Source organism: Crinia signifera, chromosome 6, assembly GCF_055691185.1.
Source record: "Crinia signifera chromosome 6, ASM5569118v1, whole genome shotgun sequence".
Lineage (NCBI taxonomy): Eukaryota > Metazoa > Chordata > Amphibia > Anura > Myobatrachidae > Crinia > Crinia signifera.
The window spans coordinates 36,981,832-36,998,247 of NC_139222.1; the positions used below are offsets into that span (position 1 = coordinate 36,981,832).

At 40.3% G+C, this 16,416-nt stretch overlaps 11 non-coding genes across 11 annotated transcripts; all 11 read left to right on the forward strand.

The window, feature by feature from the left end:
• Window positions 1-481: 481 nt before the first annotated feature.
• On the forward strand, window positions 482-552 carry TRNAG-CCC (transfer RNA glycine (anticodon CCC)). Its single transcript has one exon. It is a non-coding gene; the product is annotated as a tRNA-Gly (tRNA).
• A 518-nt stretch (window positions 553-1,070) lies between these two features.
• Window positions 1,071-1,141, forward strand: TRNAG-CCC (transfer RNA glycine (anticodon CCC)). Its single transcript has one exon. It is a non-coding gene; the product is annotated as a tRNA-Gly (tRNA).
• Window positions 1,142-1,658: 517 nt separating this feature from the next.
• On the forward strand, window positions 1,659-1,729 carry TRNAG-CCC (transfer RNA glycine (anticodon CCC)). Its single transcript has one exon. It is a non-coding gene; the product is annotated as a tRNA-Gly (tRNA).
• Window positions 1,730-2,246: 517 nt separating this feature from the next.
• TRNAG-CCC (transfer RNA glycine (anticodon CCC)) lies at window positions 2,247-2,317 on the forward strand. Its single transcript has one exon. It is a non-coding gene; the product is annotated as a tRNA-Gly (tRNA).
• Window positions 2,318-2,835: 518 nt separating this feature from the next.
• TRNAG-CCC (transfer RNA glycine (anticodon CCC)) lies at window positions 2,836-2,906 on the forward strand. Its single transcript has one exon. It is a non-coding gene; the product is annotated as a tRNA-Gly (tRNA).
• A 518-nt stretch (window positions 2,907-3,424) lies between these two features.
• TRNAG-CCC (transfer RNA glycine (anticodon CCC)) lies at window positions 3,425-3,495 on the forward strand. Its single transcript has one exon. It is a non-coding gene; the product is annotated as a tRNA-Gly (tRNA).
• Window positions 3,496-4,013: 518 nt separating this feature from the next.
• On the forward strand, window positions 4,014-4,084 carry TRNAG-CCC (transfer RNA glycine (anticodon CCC)). The gene has a single exon. It is a non-coding gene; the product is annotated as a tRNA-Gly (tRNA).
• A 517-nt stretch (window positions 4,085-4,601) lies between these two features.
• On the forward strand, window positions 4,602-4,672 carry TRNAE-CUC (transfer RNA glutamic acid (anticodon CUC)). Its single transcript has one exon. It is a non-coding gene; the product is annotated as a tRNA-Glu (tRNA).
• A 517-nt stretch (window positions 4,673-5,189) lies between these two features.
• TRNAG-CCC (transfer RNA glycine (anticodon CCC)) lies at window positions 5,190-5,260 on the forward strand. The gene has a single exon. It is a non-coding gene; the product is annotated as a tRNA-Gly (tRNA).
• A 518-nt stretch (window positions 5,261-5,778) lies between these two features.
• Window positions 5,779-5,849, forward strand: TRNAG-CCC (transfer RNA glycine (anticodon CCC)). The gene has a single exon. It is a non-coding gene; the product is annotated as a tRNA-Gly (tRNA).
• Window positions 5,850-6,578: 729 nt separating this feature from the next.
• On the forward strand, window positions 6,579-6,649 carry TRNAG-CCC (transfer RNA glycine (anticodon CCC)). The gene has a single exon. It is a non-coding gene; the product is annotated as a tRNA-Gly (tRNA).
• Window positions 6,650-16,416: the final 9,767 nt, after the last annotated feature.

The following is a 16,416-nucleotide window of genomic DNA, read 5'->3' on the forward strand; positions in this document are numbered from 1 at the left end:
AAATGTATTAGTCTAAGAATTATTTAATATTGAATGTATCTTACATGACCTGCAGAAATTTTTACACACAGAATTTTTTGACAACTGTGGCAGTAACATTTGTTGTAAAAGACAATAAAAATAAGCTATTCATACAATCTTCTAATATGAGTAAAATTACATTTCTTAATTAGTTTCAAGAGCATTGCAAAGTTAATAACATGACATTTCTTGACATTTGCATATGTATCAGTTGAACAAAACAATTTATTTAATAATTTAGAAATTCTAGACTGAGGTGCAATTAGCATAATGTTACTTGAAAAGGACGGCTACATTGAAATTTCATGAAGCAAAGAAATCTATGGTTTAATTAGAAAAATCTATGCAGCAGTGCAGTTAGTACAATTTCGCTTGAAAAGGAAAGCCACATTGTGCAGTTTTGGTGAAATATCATCAATTGATTTGCGTTCGCGGTGTATGTACTCTATGGCAGTCTAAAGCGCTAGTAGTGTAGGGGTATCATGCAAGATTCCCATTCTTGCGACCCGGGTTCGATTCCCGGCTAGCGCAGGAAACACATTTTATGCTTTCTTTTAAACTAATACAAAATGTATTAGTCTAAGAATTATTTAATATTGAATGTATCTTACATTACCTGCAGAAATTTTTACACACAGAATTTTTTGACAACTGTGGCAGTAACATTTGTTGTTAAAAGACAATAAAAATAAGCTATTCATACAATCTTCTAATATGAGTAAAATTACATTTCTTAATTAGTTTCAAGAGCATTGCAAAGTTAATAACATGACATTTCTTGACATTTGTATATGTATCAGTTGAACAAAACAATATATTTCATAATTTGGGAATTCTAGACTGAGGTGCAATTAGCATAATGTTACTTGAAAAGGACGGCTACATTGAAATTTCATGAAGCAAAGAAATCTATGGTTTAATTAGAAAAATCTATGCAGCAGTGCAGTTAGTACAATTTCGATTGAAAAGGAAAGCCACATTGTGCAGTTTTGGTGAAATATCATCAATTGATTTGCGTTCGCATTGTATGTACTCTATGGCAGTCTAAAGCGCTAGTAGTGTAGGGGTATCATGCAAGATTCCCATTCTTGCGACCCGGGTTCGAGTCCCGGCTAGCGCAAAAAACAGATTTTATGCTTTCTTTTAAACTAATACAAAATGTATTAGTCTAAGAATTATTTAATATTGAATGTATCTTACATGACCTGCAGAAATTTTTACACACAGAATTTTTTGACAACTGTGGCAGTAACATTTGTTGTAAAAGACAATAAAAATAAGCTATTCATACAATCTTCTAATATGAGTAAAATTACATTTCTTAATTAGTTTCAAGAGCATTGCAAAGTTAATAACATGACATTTCTTGACATTTGCATATGTATCAGTTGAACAAAACAATTTATTTAATAATTTAGAAATTCTAGACTGAGGTGCAATTAGCATAATGTTACTTGAAAAGGACGGCTACATTGAAATTTCATGAAGCAAAGAAATCTATGGTTTAATTAGAAAAATCTATGCAGCAGTGCAGTTAGTACAATTTCGCTTGAAAAGGAAAGCCACATTGTGCAGTTTTGGTGAAATATCATCAATTGATTTGCGTTCGCGATCTATGTAGTCTACGGCAGTCTAAAGCGCTAGTAGTGTAGGGGTATCACGCAAGATTCCCATTCTTGCGACCCGGGTTTGAGTCCCGGCTAGCGCAGGAAACAGATTTTATGCTTCCTTTTAAACTAATACAAAATGTATTAGTCTAAGAATTATTTAATATTGAATGTATCTTACATGACCTGCAGAAATTTTTACACACAGAATTTTTTGACAACTGTGGCAGTAACATTTGTTGTAAAAGACAATAAAAATAAGCTATTCATACAATCTTCTAATATGAGTAAAATTACATTTCTTAATTAGTTTCAAGAGCATTGCAAAGTTAATAACATGACATTTCTTGACATTTGCATATGTATCAGTTGAACAAAACAATTTATTTAATAATTTAGAAATTCTAGACTGAGGTGCAATTAGCATAATGTTACTTGAAAAGGACGGCTACATTGAAATTTCATGAAGCAAAGAAATCTATGGTTTAATTAGAAAAATGTATGCAGCAGTGCAGTTAGTACAATTTCGCTTGAAAAGGAAAGCCACATTGTGCAGTTTTGGTGAAATATCATCAATTGATTTGCGTTCGCGATCTATGTAGTCTACGGCAGTCTAAAGCGCTAGTAGTGTAGGGGTATCACGCAAGATTCCCATTCTTGCGACCCGGGTTTGAGTCCCGGCTAGCGCAGGAAACAGATTTTATGCTTCCTTTTAAACTAATACAAAATGTATTAGTCTAAGAATTATTTAATATTGAATGTATCTTACATGACCTGCAGAAATTTTTACACACAGAATTTTTTGACAACTGTGGCAGTAACATTTGTTGTTAAAAGACAATAAAAATAAGCTATTCATACAATCTTCTAATATGAGTAAAATTACATTTCTTAATTAGTTTCAAGAGCATTGCAAAGTTAATAACATGACATTTCTTGACATTTGTATATGTATCAGTTGAACAAAACAATATATTTCATAATTTGGGAATTCTAGACTGAGGTGCAATTAGCATAATGTTACTTGAAAAGGACGGCTACATTGAAATTTCATGAAGCAAAGAAATCTATGGTTTAATTAGAAACATCTATGCAGCAGTGCAGTTAGTACAATTTCGCTTGAAAAGGAAAGCCACATTGTGCAGTTTTGGTGAAATATCATCAATTGATTTGCGTTCGCGTTGTATGTACTCTATGGCAGTTTAAAGCGCTAGTAGTGTAGGGGTATCATGCAAGATTCCCATTCTTGCGACCCGGGTTCGAGTCCTGGCTAGTGCAGGAAATCGATTTTATGCTTTCTTTTAAACTAATACAAAATGAATTAGTCTAAGAATTATTTAATATTGAATGTATCTTACATGACCTGTAGACATTTTTACACACAGAATTTTTTGACAACTGTGGCAGTAACATTTGTTGTTAAAAGACAATAAAAATAAGCTATTCATACAATCTTTTAATATGAGTAAAATTACATTTCTTAATTAGTTTCAAGAGCATTGCAAAGTTAATAACATGACATTTCTTGACATTTGTATATGTATCAGTTGAACACAACAATATATTTCATAATTTGGGAATTCTAGACTGAGGTGCAATTAGCATAATGTTACTTGAAAAGGACAGCTACATTGAAATTTCATGAAGCAAAGAAATCTATGGTTTAATTAGAAAAATCTATGCAGCAGTGCAGTTAGTACAATTTCGCTTGAAAAGGAAAGCCACATTGTGCAGTTTTGGTGAAATATCATCAATTGATTTGCGCTCGCATTGTATGTACTCTATGGCAGTCTAAAGCGCTAGTAGTGTAGGGGTATCATGCAAGATTCCCATTCTTGCGACCCGGGTTTGAGTCCCGGCTAGCGCAAAAAACAGATTTTATGCTTTCTTTTAAACTAATACAAAATGTATTAGTCTAAGAATTATTTAATATTGAATGTATCTTACATGACCTGCAGACATTTTTACACACAGAATTTTTTGACAACTGTGGCAGTAACATTTGTTGTTAAAAGACAATAAAAATAAGCTATTCATACAATCTTCTAATATGAGTAAAATTACATTTCTTAATTAGTTTCAAGAGCATTGCAAAGTTAATAACATGACATTTCTTGACATTTGTATATGTATCAGTTGAACAAAACAATATATTTCATAATTTGGGAATTCTAGACTGAGGTGCAATTAGCATAATGTTACTTGAAAAGGACGGCTACATTGAAATTTCATGAAGCAAAGAAATCTATGGTTTAATTAGAAAAATCTATGCAGCAGTGCAGTTAGTACAATTTCGATTGAAAAGGAAAGCCACATTGTGCAGTTTTGGTGAAATATCATCAATTGATTTGCGTTCGCGGTGTATGTACTCTATGGCAGTCTAAAGCGCTAGTAGTGTAGGGGTATCATGCAAGATTCCCATTCTTGCGACCCGGGTTCGATTCCCGGCTAGCGCAGGAAACACATTTTATGCTTTCTTTTAAACTAATACAAAATGTATTAGTCTAAGAATTATTTAATATTGAATGTATCTTACATTACCTGCAGACATTTTTACACACAGAATTTTTTGACAACTGTGGCAGTAACATTTGTTGTAAAAGACAATAAAAATAAGCTATTCATACAATCTTCTAATATGAGTAAAATTACATTTCTTAATTAGTTTCAAGAGCATTGCAAAGTTAATAACATGACATTTCTTGACATTTGCATATGTATCAGTTGAACAAAACAATATATTTCATAATTTGGGAATTCTAGACTGAGGTGCAATTAGCATAATGTTACTTGAAAAGGACGGCTACATTGAAATTTCATGAAGCAAAGAAATCTATGGTTTAATTAGAAAAATCTATGCAGCAGTGCAGTTAGTACAATTTCGATTGAAAAGGAAAGCCACATTGTGCAGTTTTGGTGAAATATCATCAATTGATTTGCGTTCGCGGTGTATGTACTCTATGGCAGTCTAAAGCGCTAGTAGTGTAGGGGTATCATGCAAGATTCTCATTCTTGCGACCCGGGTTTGAGTCCCGGCTAGCGCAGGAAACAGATTTTATGCTTCCTTTTAAACTAATACAAAATGTATTAGTCTAAGAATTATTTAATATTGAATGTATCTTACATGACCTGCAGAAATTTTTACACACAGAATTTTTTGACAACTGTGGCAGTAACATTTGTTGTAAAAGACAATAAAAATAAGCTATTCATACAATCTTCTAATATGAGTAAAATTACATTTCTTAATTAGTTTCAAGAGCATTGCAAAGTTAATAACATGACATTTCTTGACATTTGCATATGTATCAGTTGAACAAAACAATTTATTTCATAATTTGGGAATTCTAGACTGAGGTGCAATTAGCATAATGTTACTTGAAAAGGACAGCTACATTGAAATTTCATGAAGCAAAGAAATCTATGGTTTAATTAGAAAAATCTATGCAGCAGTGCAGTTAGTACAATTTTGCTTGAAAAGGAAAGCCACATTGTGCAGTTTTGGTGAAATATCATCAATTGATTTGTGTTTACGTTGTATGTACTCTATGGCAGTCTAAATCGCTAGTAGTATAGGGGTATCATGCAAGATTCCCATTCTTGCGACCCGGGTTCGAGTCCCGGCTAGCGCAGGAAACAGATTTTATGCTTTCTTTTAAACTAATACAAAATGTATTAGTCTAAGAATTATTTAATATTGAATGTATCTTACATGACCTGCAGAAAATTTTACACACAGAATTTTTTGACAACTGTGGCAGTAACATTTGTTGTTAAAAGACAATAAAAATAAGCTATTCATACAATCTTCTAATATGAGTAAAATTACATTTCTTAATTAGTTTCAAGAGCATTGCAAAGTTAATAACATGACATTTCTTGAAATTTGCATATGTATCAGTTGAACAAAACAATATATTTTATAATTTGGGAATTCTAGACTGAGGTGCAATTAGCATAATGTTACTGGAAAAGGACGGCGACATTGAAATTTCATGAAGCAAAGAAATCTATGGTTTAATTTGAAAAATCTATGCAGCAGTGCAGTTAGTACAATTTCGCTTGAAAAGGAAAGCCACATTGTGCAGTTTTGGTGAAATATCATCAATTGATTTGCGTTCGCGTTGTATGCACTCTACGGCAGTCTAAAGTGCTAGTAGTGTAGGGGTATCATGCAAGATTCCCATTTTTGTGACCCGGGTTCGAGTCCCGGCTAGCGCAGGAAACAGATTTTATGCTTTCTTTTAAACTAATACAAAATGTATTAGTCTAAGAATTATTTAATATTGAATGTATCTTACATGACCTGCAGAAATTTTTACACACAGAATTTTTTGACAACTGTGGCAGTAACATTTGTTGTTAAAAGACAATACAAATAAGCTATTCATACAATCTTCTAATATGAGTAAAATTACATTTCTTAAGTAGTTTCAAGAGCATTGCAAAGTAAATAACATGACATTTCTTGACATTTGTATATGTATCAGTTGAACAAAACAATATATTTCATAATTTGGGAATTCTAGACCGAGGTGCATTTAGCACAATGTTACTTGAAAAGGACGGCTACATTGAAATTTAATGAAGCAAAGAAATATATTGTTCAATTAGAAAAATCGGTACTTATGTAATATCTGGGCTCCCGTTTTTCTTATGAGACCGCGTCCCCTCGCGGGGCTCGCTGCGCTCGCCACGCTTCGGGCACGGTGGCTCGCTGCGCTCGCCACACTATATAAAATCAACTCCATGCGTAGTTGGATAGTAGGGGTATGAAAAAATGGGGTGCATTTAACATGGGAGCCCAGATAATACATAAGTACCGAAAAATCTATGCAGCAGTGCAGTTAGTACAATTTCGCTTGAAAAGGAAAGCCACATTGTGCAGTTTAGGTGAAATATCATCAATTGACTTGTGTTCGCGTTGTTTGTTCTATACAGCAGTCTAAAGCGCTAGTACTGTAGGGGTATCATGCAAGATTCCCATTCTTGCGACCCGGGTTCGAGTCCCGGCTAGCGCAGGACACAGATTTTATGCTGTCTTTTAAACTAATACAAAATGTATTAGTCTAAGAATTATTTAATATTGAATGTATCTTAGATGACCTGCAGAAATTTTTACTCAGGTAATTTTTTGACAACTGTGGCAGTAACATTTGTCGTTACAAGACAATAAAAATGAGCTATTCATACAATCTCCTAATATGAGTAATTATTACATTTCTTAATTAGTTTCAAGAGCATTGCAAAGTTGATAATTCTTTAAATTTATATAGGTATCAGTTGAACAAAACATTGGGCCTCTCCCAAGTTACCACCTTTATCTGCTGAAACTCATTATGATACCCTGCCTCTGCTGAGATCAAGTGCACTGCGGGTGGGGCAGATGTAACTTGTACAGAGAGGATTACATTTGAGTGGGATTTTAATTCAAAGTGAGATCTATATTGCAGTGGAAAAATAAAGCAGTTTGTATTTACCCTGCACAGAAACAAAATAACTCACCCAAATCTAATTCTCTCTGCAAAAGTTACATCTGCCCCCCTGTAGTGCACATGGTTGTGTCCATCTAAGAAGGATTTTGTCAGAAAGAGTGAACTAGAATAAGGCCCCAAGTCTCATGAGATTAACACTCATGAGAGTTTTACATATCTCTCTACATTGACAATAACATCCACAAACTGTCGCCAGAAACAACATTCACAAACCACCTGCAGCTACACCTATCTCTTTCTACTGCTTCTATTAGCTGGTGACATTTCACTTAATCCAGGCCCCAGCTGCTTGCCCCGCTCGCAGGCACCTAACTCTCAGGAACATAGTAATCCAGCTAACCTCATAAACATCAAATTTCTCCCTTCATCCCCCAAATCACTAAAATGTGCGTTATGGAATGCACACTCTGTTGGCAACAAATTAACATCCATCAACGACCTCTTCATTTCAAACAACTTCAACCTGCTGGCTATAACAGAAACATGGCTCTCACAATCAGACACAGCCTCCCCTGCAGCCCTATCACACGGTGCTCTCCACTTCACACACACACACCCAGGCCTGGTGACAGCAAAGGAGGTGGGGTTGGAATATTACTATCCCAATCCTTCACATACACAGTTATACCACAGGTTCCATCACTCACATTCACATCATTTGAAGTACATTCCATCAGAACTTACACTCCTTTCTCGCTGCGTGTTGCAGCTATCTATCGCCCACCTGGGCAGCCAACACGATTTCTGGAAGATTTTTCTGCCTGGCTCCCTCACTTCCTTTCCGCTGACATCTCAACCATCATCATGGGTGACTTTAACCTTGCTATTGATAGCCCAAAATCTGCTGCTCATGCCTCCAAACTACTCTCTCTAACCTCCTCTCTCGGCCTCTCCCAATGGACTGACTCCTCTACTCATCGGGATGGCCACTGTCTTGATCTGATATTCACTAAGCTGGGCTCAGTGTCGGAATTCACCAATTCTCCTTTCCCTCTCTCATCTTCACAACCTTATCACCTGCATGCTGTCCTCTAGTACTTCTAACTCAAAAACACAGAAATCCTTTAATCCACCTCAAGCCCGCAGAAATATTAATGATATTAATTTTCAAGTACTCTCCTCCTCACTGCAACAACAGCTTGCTCCTATTTCTGCATTCACTACTCCTGAGATGGCGGTATCACACCTAAACCTAACCCTCAAAACAGCCCTGGATGAAGTGGCTCCAGTTACCCACCACACTCCACGTAGGCCTAGACGCCAACCGTGGCACTCTAAATTAATGAGACACCTACAAAATATCTCACGCAAAGCTGAGCGTAAATGGCGTAAATCTCACAGTCCAATGGATTTCTTTACATATAAGAATATCTAACAGTATTATAGTTATGCCCTGGAAACTGCCAAACAAACATATTTCCAAACTCTCATTTCTGCTCAAGCTTCTAACCCAAAACGTCTTTTTAATACATTTAAATCCCTTCTCAACCCTCCCTCACCCAAGCCACCAACCACTATCCAAGCACAAGATTTTGCTTCCTACTTCAGGGATAAGATTGACAAGATCAGAGATGAATTGGTATGCTCCAACTCAGTTGGTGATATGCTCAATTCCATTCCTGAGCCCTCTGAAGCATTTGCTTCTTTTGATCCCACAAATGAAGATGAAGTATCTGCACTTTTCTCTGCCTCCCACTCTACTACCTCTCCTCTTAACCCTATACCCTCGCAAATAAGTAAATCTCTGTCTCCTGTGCTCATTCCAATCTTAACTAAAATCTGTAACCTCTCTTTCTCTACTGGTGTCTTTCCTTCATTGTTTAAACAAGCAGTTATTACTCCGATTCTGAAAAAACAGAATTCTGATCCAAGCTCTCTCTCAAACTACCGTCCCATTTCTCAACTTCCATGCACCTCCAAACTACTTGAAAGACTTGCTTATACTCGCCTCACACACTTTCTTAACTCGCACAACTTAATGGACCCGCATCAGTCAGGCTTTCGTGCCCAACACTCCACAGAGACAGCAATGACTAAAGTTGTGAATGATCTGGTCACTGCTAAGTCTAAAGGCCACTACTCACTACTAATTCTTCTAGATCTCTCTGCTGCTTTTGACACTGTTGACCACACACTTCTCATACAAACACTACAATCCATAGGTCTTAAAGACACAGCCCTCTCTTGGTTCTCATCCTACCTCTCTAACCGCTCCTTTAGTGTTCGTTTCTCTGATTCTACCTCCTCTTCGCTACCTCTTTCAGTTGGAGTACCTCAGGGTTCAGTTTTAGGTCCCCTGCTTTTCTCAATCTATACCTCATCTCTTGGCAAACTAATCAGCTCCTTTGGATTTCAGTATCATCTGTATGCGGATGATACTCAGCTCTACCTATCCTCCCCGGACCTGTCCCCATCTGTATTGAGCCGTGTCTCTGAATGCCTTTCTGCTGTTTCATCCTGGATGTCATCTCGCCACCTCAACCTTAATATCTCAAAAACAGAATTAATTATATTTCCGCCAATAAATAGTAGTTACCAACCTGATATCTCTATCGCTGTTGAGAAGATGACAATCACTCCTACCTCTCAAGCTCGCTGCCTAGGTATTATCCTTGACTCAGAACTTTCCTTTGTACCCCACATTCAATCTGTCTCAAAATCATGCCACATGCACCTAAAAAACATATTTAAAATTCGCCCTTACCTTTCACAAGACACTGCAAAAACTCTAATCCATGCTCTCATCATCTCACGCATTGATTATTGCAATAGTCTCCTTATTGGCCTTCCCCAATACAGACTCTCACCACTACAGTCCATTATGAATGCAGCAGCAAGGCTAATCTTCCTAGCCAGACGTTCATCGTCTGCAAAGCTACTCTGTCAGTCACTTCATTGGTTACCTGTATTCTACCGTATTCAATAAAAAAATATTTTACTTACACACAAAGCCATAAACCAAACTACACCAACATACATATCTTCTCTTATCTCAAAATATCATCCAACACGACCTCTACGCTCCTCCCAAGATCTGCGTCTCTCATCCACACTCATTACTCGCTCCCATTCCCGACTGCAGGACTTTCTTCGGGCTGCACCCACTCTGTGGAATGCCCTCCCAAGCACAATAAGACTCTCCTCCAGTCTCCAAACCTATAAGCGTTCCCATAAAACTCATCTCTTCAAGCAAGCTTATCAAATTCCAGAACCAGTCATAGAACCTTGCGTTCTGGTGGAATCGATGCAATAAAGAATACAGTATCTATCCTTATGTATCAATGCCTATTTCCCTATAGATTGTAAGCTTGCGAGCAGGGCCCTCCTAACTTTTTGACTGTCTGTAAATACCCTGTTTTGTTGTATCACTGTCTGCTATTGTAAAGCGCAACGGAATATGCTGCGCTATATAAGAAACTGTTAATAAATAAATAAATAATAAATAAATAAATAAGTCTCAAAGAAATCCATACCAACTTGCTTACATGAGAACCCCTAGTACCTAAGCCCTCTTTTGATATGTCACTCCTGCCACCACATCATCCACTGTTATAGCAGTCTCTTTACTATGAATTATGAACACAGTCTGTGGGATAATTTGGGGCATGGCTGTAAATGTGAGATGTAGTCAACATCCCAGCTGTTAGCATGATGGCGGTCAGAATAACGACAGCGGCATCTTAACTGCCTTCAGAAGATCCTTGCCAGAACTGGGAAGATGTCAAGATGCCGAAATACCAACACCTGGCATCCCGAAAGGAGAATATGCAGGGAGTGGCCATGCATGGCCGGGGATGGGGGGTTAGGTCTAGGCACTAGTTAGGGCACTTAGGGTTAGGCTGCAGGGTGGGGTGCAGTTAGGCTGGAGGGGGGTGGGTTAGGTTTCGGCATCGGGTTTCAGTGGTTAGAGTCAGGCTGCAGGAAGGAAGGATTTGGAAACTGCTTGGGTGGATTAGGAGGTATAGTCCCTGTGGAGAATCTCAGATTCGGGATTCCAGGGTTGTTTATGTACCCTGTAATTGTTGTTTCCTATTTTGCATATTTGTTTATGTACTTTGTAATCGGGTGCTACGGATACATTGTATTGCCATATAAATAAATGATAATAATAATAAAGTACGGATGCACTCACATATGAGATCAAACCATTAAGCAATTGTCGGCCTAATGCTTGTGTTGACCTTCCAACCATGTTGACCTTCAGTGGTCAACCTAATGCATGTGGACCTTATGGCCGGTTTCACACACTCCGGCTTCTGCCGGACGGAGAAATCCTGCACGGCCAGGGAGCATGCCGCACACATTAGTTGTGAATGGACACTATTGTGTCCATTCACACGGGATGGCAACGGCCCGGCCGCATGGCTGCAGCCGGATCCCGCCACTGGAAGGGACAGCTGCCGGGCTGTGGCCATCCCCTCCATGATAAACTACTGTGTGCGGCACGGCTCCCTGGCCGTGCGGGATTTCACCGTCCGGCAGGAGCCGGAGTGTGTGAAACCAGCCTATATGTGTCACCCCAATGACTGTGGGCCTTATTCTAGTTCACTCTTTCTGACAAAATCATTCTTAGATGGACAAAACCATGTGCACTGCAGGGGGGGCATATTTTTAAATGTACAGAGAGAATTAGATTTGGGTGTTTTTTTTGTTTCTGTGCAGGGTAAATACTGGCTGTTTTATTTTTACACTGCAATATAGATCTCACTTTGAAGTAAAACCCCACCCAAATCTACTTCTCTCTGCACATGTTACATCTGCCCCACCTGCAGTGCACATGGTTTTGTCCATCTAAGAAGGATTTTGTCAGAAAGAGTGAACTAGAATAAGGCCCTGTATACCAGACAGCCAAAGCCAGGGAAGTCATTGGAGGAAAGGAGCTTAGACGGTTTACTTTCAATGTTTCCATACATCTGGTGTAGAGTACACAATTCATTATGGGAAAATTAGTAGAATATCCACAAGGTGTTTATTAATGGTAAACATACAGGGTTTGGATAAAAAGTAATGAGAAAAAGTATTTATTGAAGATATCGCTACAAACAATTAAAATTCTTCAAAATAAGACCCTTGTGCATCTACATACTTCTGCCAACGAGTTGTCCATGCTTGGAAGGCGCCCTGGAATTCCTTTTCCGGAATGTCCTTAAAGAAGCGCATCAAAGCTGCTTTGATCTCTGCTACGGTCCCATGGCAGTGTCCTTTGAGGCTGTCTTCACTCAGGGGAACAGGAAAAAGTCATCTGGGGCCAGATCGGGAGCCCTTCTGCTCCACGGGAGGTTTGCTGGGGAAGTGTTGTGATGCCGTTCCAAGCCAAGTTGTCGTTGACTATGAAGCAGGTGTGGCTTGGTGCATTGTCATGGCGCAGCTTCCAATTGGCGGCAATGCATTTTCTGGATCATGGCCAAAGTTTCAATAGCCGATTTTCCAAGTCCCACACACAGAGGCATAGGGAGGGCGGAGCCACGGAGCTCATGCTCCGGGCGCAGATTGGTGGAATGGCGCCACCGGCCCACCCTCCCTCCGCAAATCATCCACGGAAGTATATTCCGTTTCCTGTCCTGACCTACACTAACGTAACGGCGGCAGCGTGTGCCGGCGCCTGCCTCCTGCTGCTGCTGCTCGGTCCGGCTTCCAGGCAGCGCAGAGGAGGATTTCTGCTGCCGCTCCGTCAGTGTTGTAAGTCAGCTTACCGCTAGCTGGCAGCTGACTCCTGATGCTGTTAGCCGCGTGGTTGGAGCTGCTGCCATTCGGGCAGGGGCTGTCTCCTCTCCTGTCACTGCCGCTGGTAGGTACCACACTGCTGATGGTATGAGAGCCCTGTCACTGTCGCCGGTGCTACAGTGCTTCTGACAGGCACTGCATTGTTAACTCAGGGCAAATCATGTCGCTGCCACCTGCTGCTGCTTGGTGGGGCGGAATATGCTGTCACTGCCGTCAGGGCTGGAAGACTCCACGCTGCTGCCGGCCTGGGGGGGCTGTCACTGTGGCCGGTGCTAAAGTGTCCTCGGCAGGAACCGCGCTGCTGGTCGGGCGGTTTCTGCCTTGGTTTGCGGCGTACCCGCTTCTCTCAGCCTGGACCAACGGCAGAAGTGTAAAGAATCGTGGTTGGCGAGGGGCCCCAGGGTATACTTGCTCCCTGAGCCAGCATTGTGAAGGACCAAAAGTGACCCCTCTGGGCTTAGTGCCCAGGTGGCGGGAGCCTCAATTGCCTCCCAGAGTTCCACCACAGTGTCTTATATAGCGCAGCAGATTCCGTTACAGCGTCTTATATAGCGCAGCAGATTCCGTTAAAGTGTCTTATATAGCGAAGCAGATTCCGTTACAGCGTCTTATATAGCGCAGCGGATTCCGTTACAGCGTCTTATATAGCGCTACAGATTCCGTTAGTGTCTTATATAGCACTGCAGATTCCGTGACAGTGTCTTATATAGTGCAGCAGATTCCGTTACAGCGTCTTATATAGCGCAGCAGATTCCGTTACAGCGTCTTATATAGCGCAGCAGATTCCGTTACAGTGTCTTATATAGCGCAGCAGATTCCGTTACAGCATCTTATATAGTGCAGCAGATTCCGTTACAGCGTCTTATATAGCGCAGCAGATTCCGTTACAGTGTCTTATATAGCGCAGCAGATTCCGTTACAGCGTCTTATATAGCGCAGCAGATTCCGTTACAGTGTCTTATATAGCGCAGCAGATTCCGTTACAGCATCTTATATAGTGCAGCAGATTCCGTTACAGCGTCTTATATAGCGCAGCAGATTCCGTGACAGTGTTTTATATAGCGCAGCAGATTCCGTGACAGTGTTTTATATAGTGCAGCAGATTCCGTTACAGTGTCTTATATAGCGCAGCAGGTTCCGTTACAGTGTCTTATATAGCGCAACAGATTCCGTTACAGTATCTTATATAGCGCTGCAGATTCTGTTAATGTCTTATATAGTGCAGTAGATTCCGTTACAGTGTCTTATATAGCGCAGCAGATTCCGTTACAGTGTCTTATATAGCGCAGCAGATTCCGTTACAGTGTCTTATATAGCGCAGCAGATTCCGTTACAGCGTCTTATGTAGCGCAGCAGATTCCGTTACAGCGTCTTATGTAGCGCAGCAGATTCCGTTACAGTGTCTTATATAGCACAGCAGATTCCGTTACAGTGTCTGATATAGCGCAGCAGATTCCGTTACAGTGTCTTATATAGCGCAGCAGTTTTCGTTACAGTGTCTTATATAGCGCAGCAGATTCCGTTACAATGTCTTATATAGAGCAGCAGATTCTGTTACAGTGTTTTATATAGCGCAGCAGATTCCGTTACAGTGTCTTATATAGCGCAGCAGATTCCGTTACAGTGTCTTATATAGCGCAGCAGATTCCATTACAGTGTCTTATATAGAGCAGCAGATTCCGTTACAGTGTCTTATATAGCGCAGCAGATTCCGTTACAGTGTCTTATATAGCGCAGCAGATTCCGTTACAGTGTCTTATATAGCGCAGCAGATTCCGTTACAATGTCTTATATAGAGCAGCAGATTCCGTTACAGTGTCTTATATAGCGCAGCAGATTCCGTTACAGTGTCTTATATAGCGCAGCAGATTCCGTTACAGCATCTTATATACCGCAGCAGATTCCGTTACAGCGTCTTATATAGCGCAGCAGATTCCGTGACAGTGTTTTATATAGCGCAGCAGATTCCGTGACAGTGTTTTATATAGTGCAGCAGATTCCGTTACAGTGTCTTATATAGCGCAGCAGGTTCCGTTACAGTGTCTTATATAGCGCAACAGATTCCGTTACAGTATCTTATATAGCGCTGCAGATTCTGTTAATGTCTTATATAGTGCAGTAGATTCCGTTACAGTGTCTTATATAGCGCAGCAGATTCCGTTACAGTGTCTTATATAGCGCAGCAGATTCCGTTACAGTGTCTTATATAGCGCAGCAGATTCCGTTACAGCGTCTTATGTAGCGCAGCAGATTCCGTTACAGCGTCTTATGTAGCGCAGCAGATTCCGTTACAGTGTCTTATATAGCACAGCAGATTCCGTTACAGTGTCTGATATAGCGCAGCAGATTCCGTTACAGTGTCTTATATAGCGCAGCAGTTTCTGTTACAGTGTCTTATATAGCGCAGCAGATTCCGTTACAATGTCTTATATAGAGCAGCAGATTCTGTTACAGTGTTTTATATAGCGCAGCAGATTCCGTTACAGTGTCTTATATAGCGCAGCAGATTCCGTTACAGTGTCTTATATAGCGCAGCAGATTCCATTACAGTGTCTTATATAGAGCAGCAGATTCCGTTACAGTGTCTTATATAGCGCAGCAGATTCCGTTACAGTGTCTTATATAGCGCAGCAGATTCCGTTACAGTGTCTTATATAGCGCAGCAGATTCCGTTACAGTGTCTTATATAGCGCAGCAGATTCTGTTACAGTGTCTTAAATATTTCAAATGTAACATGCCAACACATGTTAGCCACGCCCCCAATTCATTACCGGGAGGAGGGGGGGGGGCGCGAAATATGCCCTTGCTCCGGGCACCATGGCACCTAGCTACACCGCTGCCCACACATGGCATAGCTCTGTTTGATAGAACATTGCATTTTTAAGCTTTAACCGAGCCTAGGGACAGGGGTCCACTAAAACCATGATACGAACGGCGCGGAAGCTCGTAGGTGACTGACACTCGGTGCATGTTGAAGCTGACTTCCCCTTCCATCGAACCCGCCTGAAGCATGCGCGCTGCAAAGTTCAGTCACTTCATAAAAAATAGGTCTCATTACTTTTTATACAAACCCTGTATGTATCATGGGGTAATTCAGACATGATCGCTGCTGTGCGAATACGCACATCGGACGATTATCGATGTACTGGGCATGCGAATGGTCCACAATGAACATGTGTGTTGCCTGTTAGCGAAGGAATCCTGCTTATTTTTTCCTTTGCTAGCCATTCGCAGGGTGATTGACAGGAAGTTGTCAACTGGTGGTGGTAACCTGCTGTTTAATGGGACTTTTATGAAATATGACAGGAGCTGATTGGTTGGTACTTTATCTCTGGTACTTGTTTCCTAGCACGGCGCCCATCGCATACCATGCCATAAGGTATGCGATGGTATGCGATGCTATATTCGGGTAAATGACCCAGAATGTACAATTAAATATCGCATAGCATCGCATGCCAGCAAATGGCATGCGATGCTATGCGAATTTTAATTGTACAACCACCCTGATGGGTGCTTACAATGTTAAATGCACCCCCATTGTCAACGCCACCCACACTATAAATGCAAAC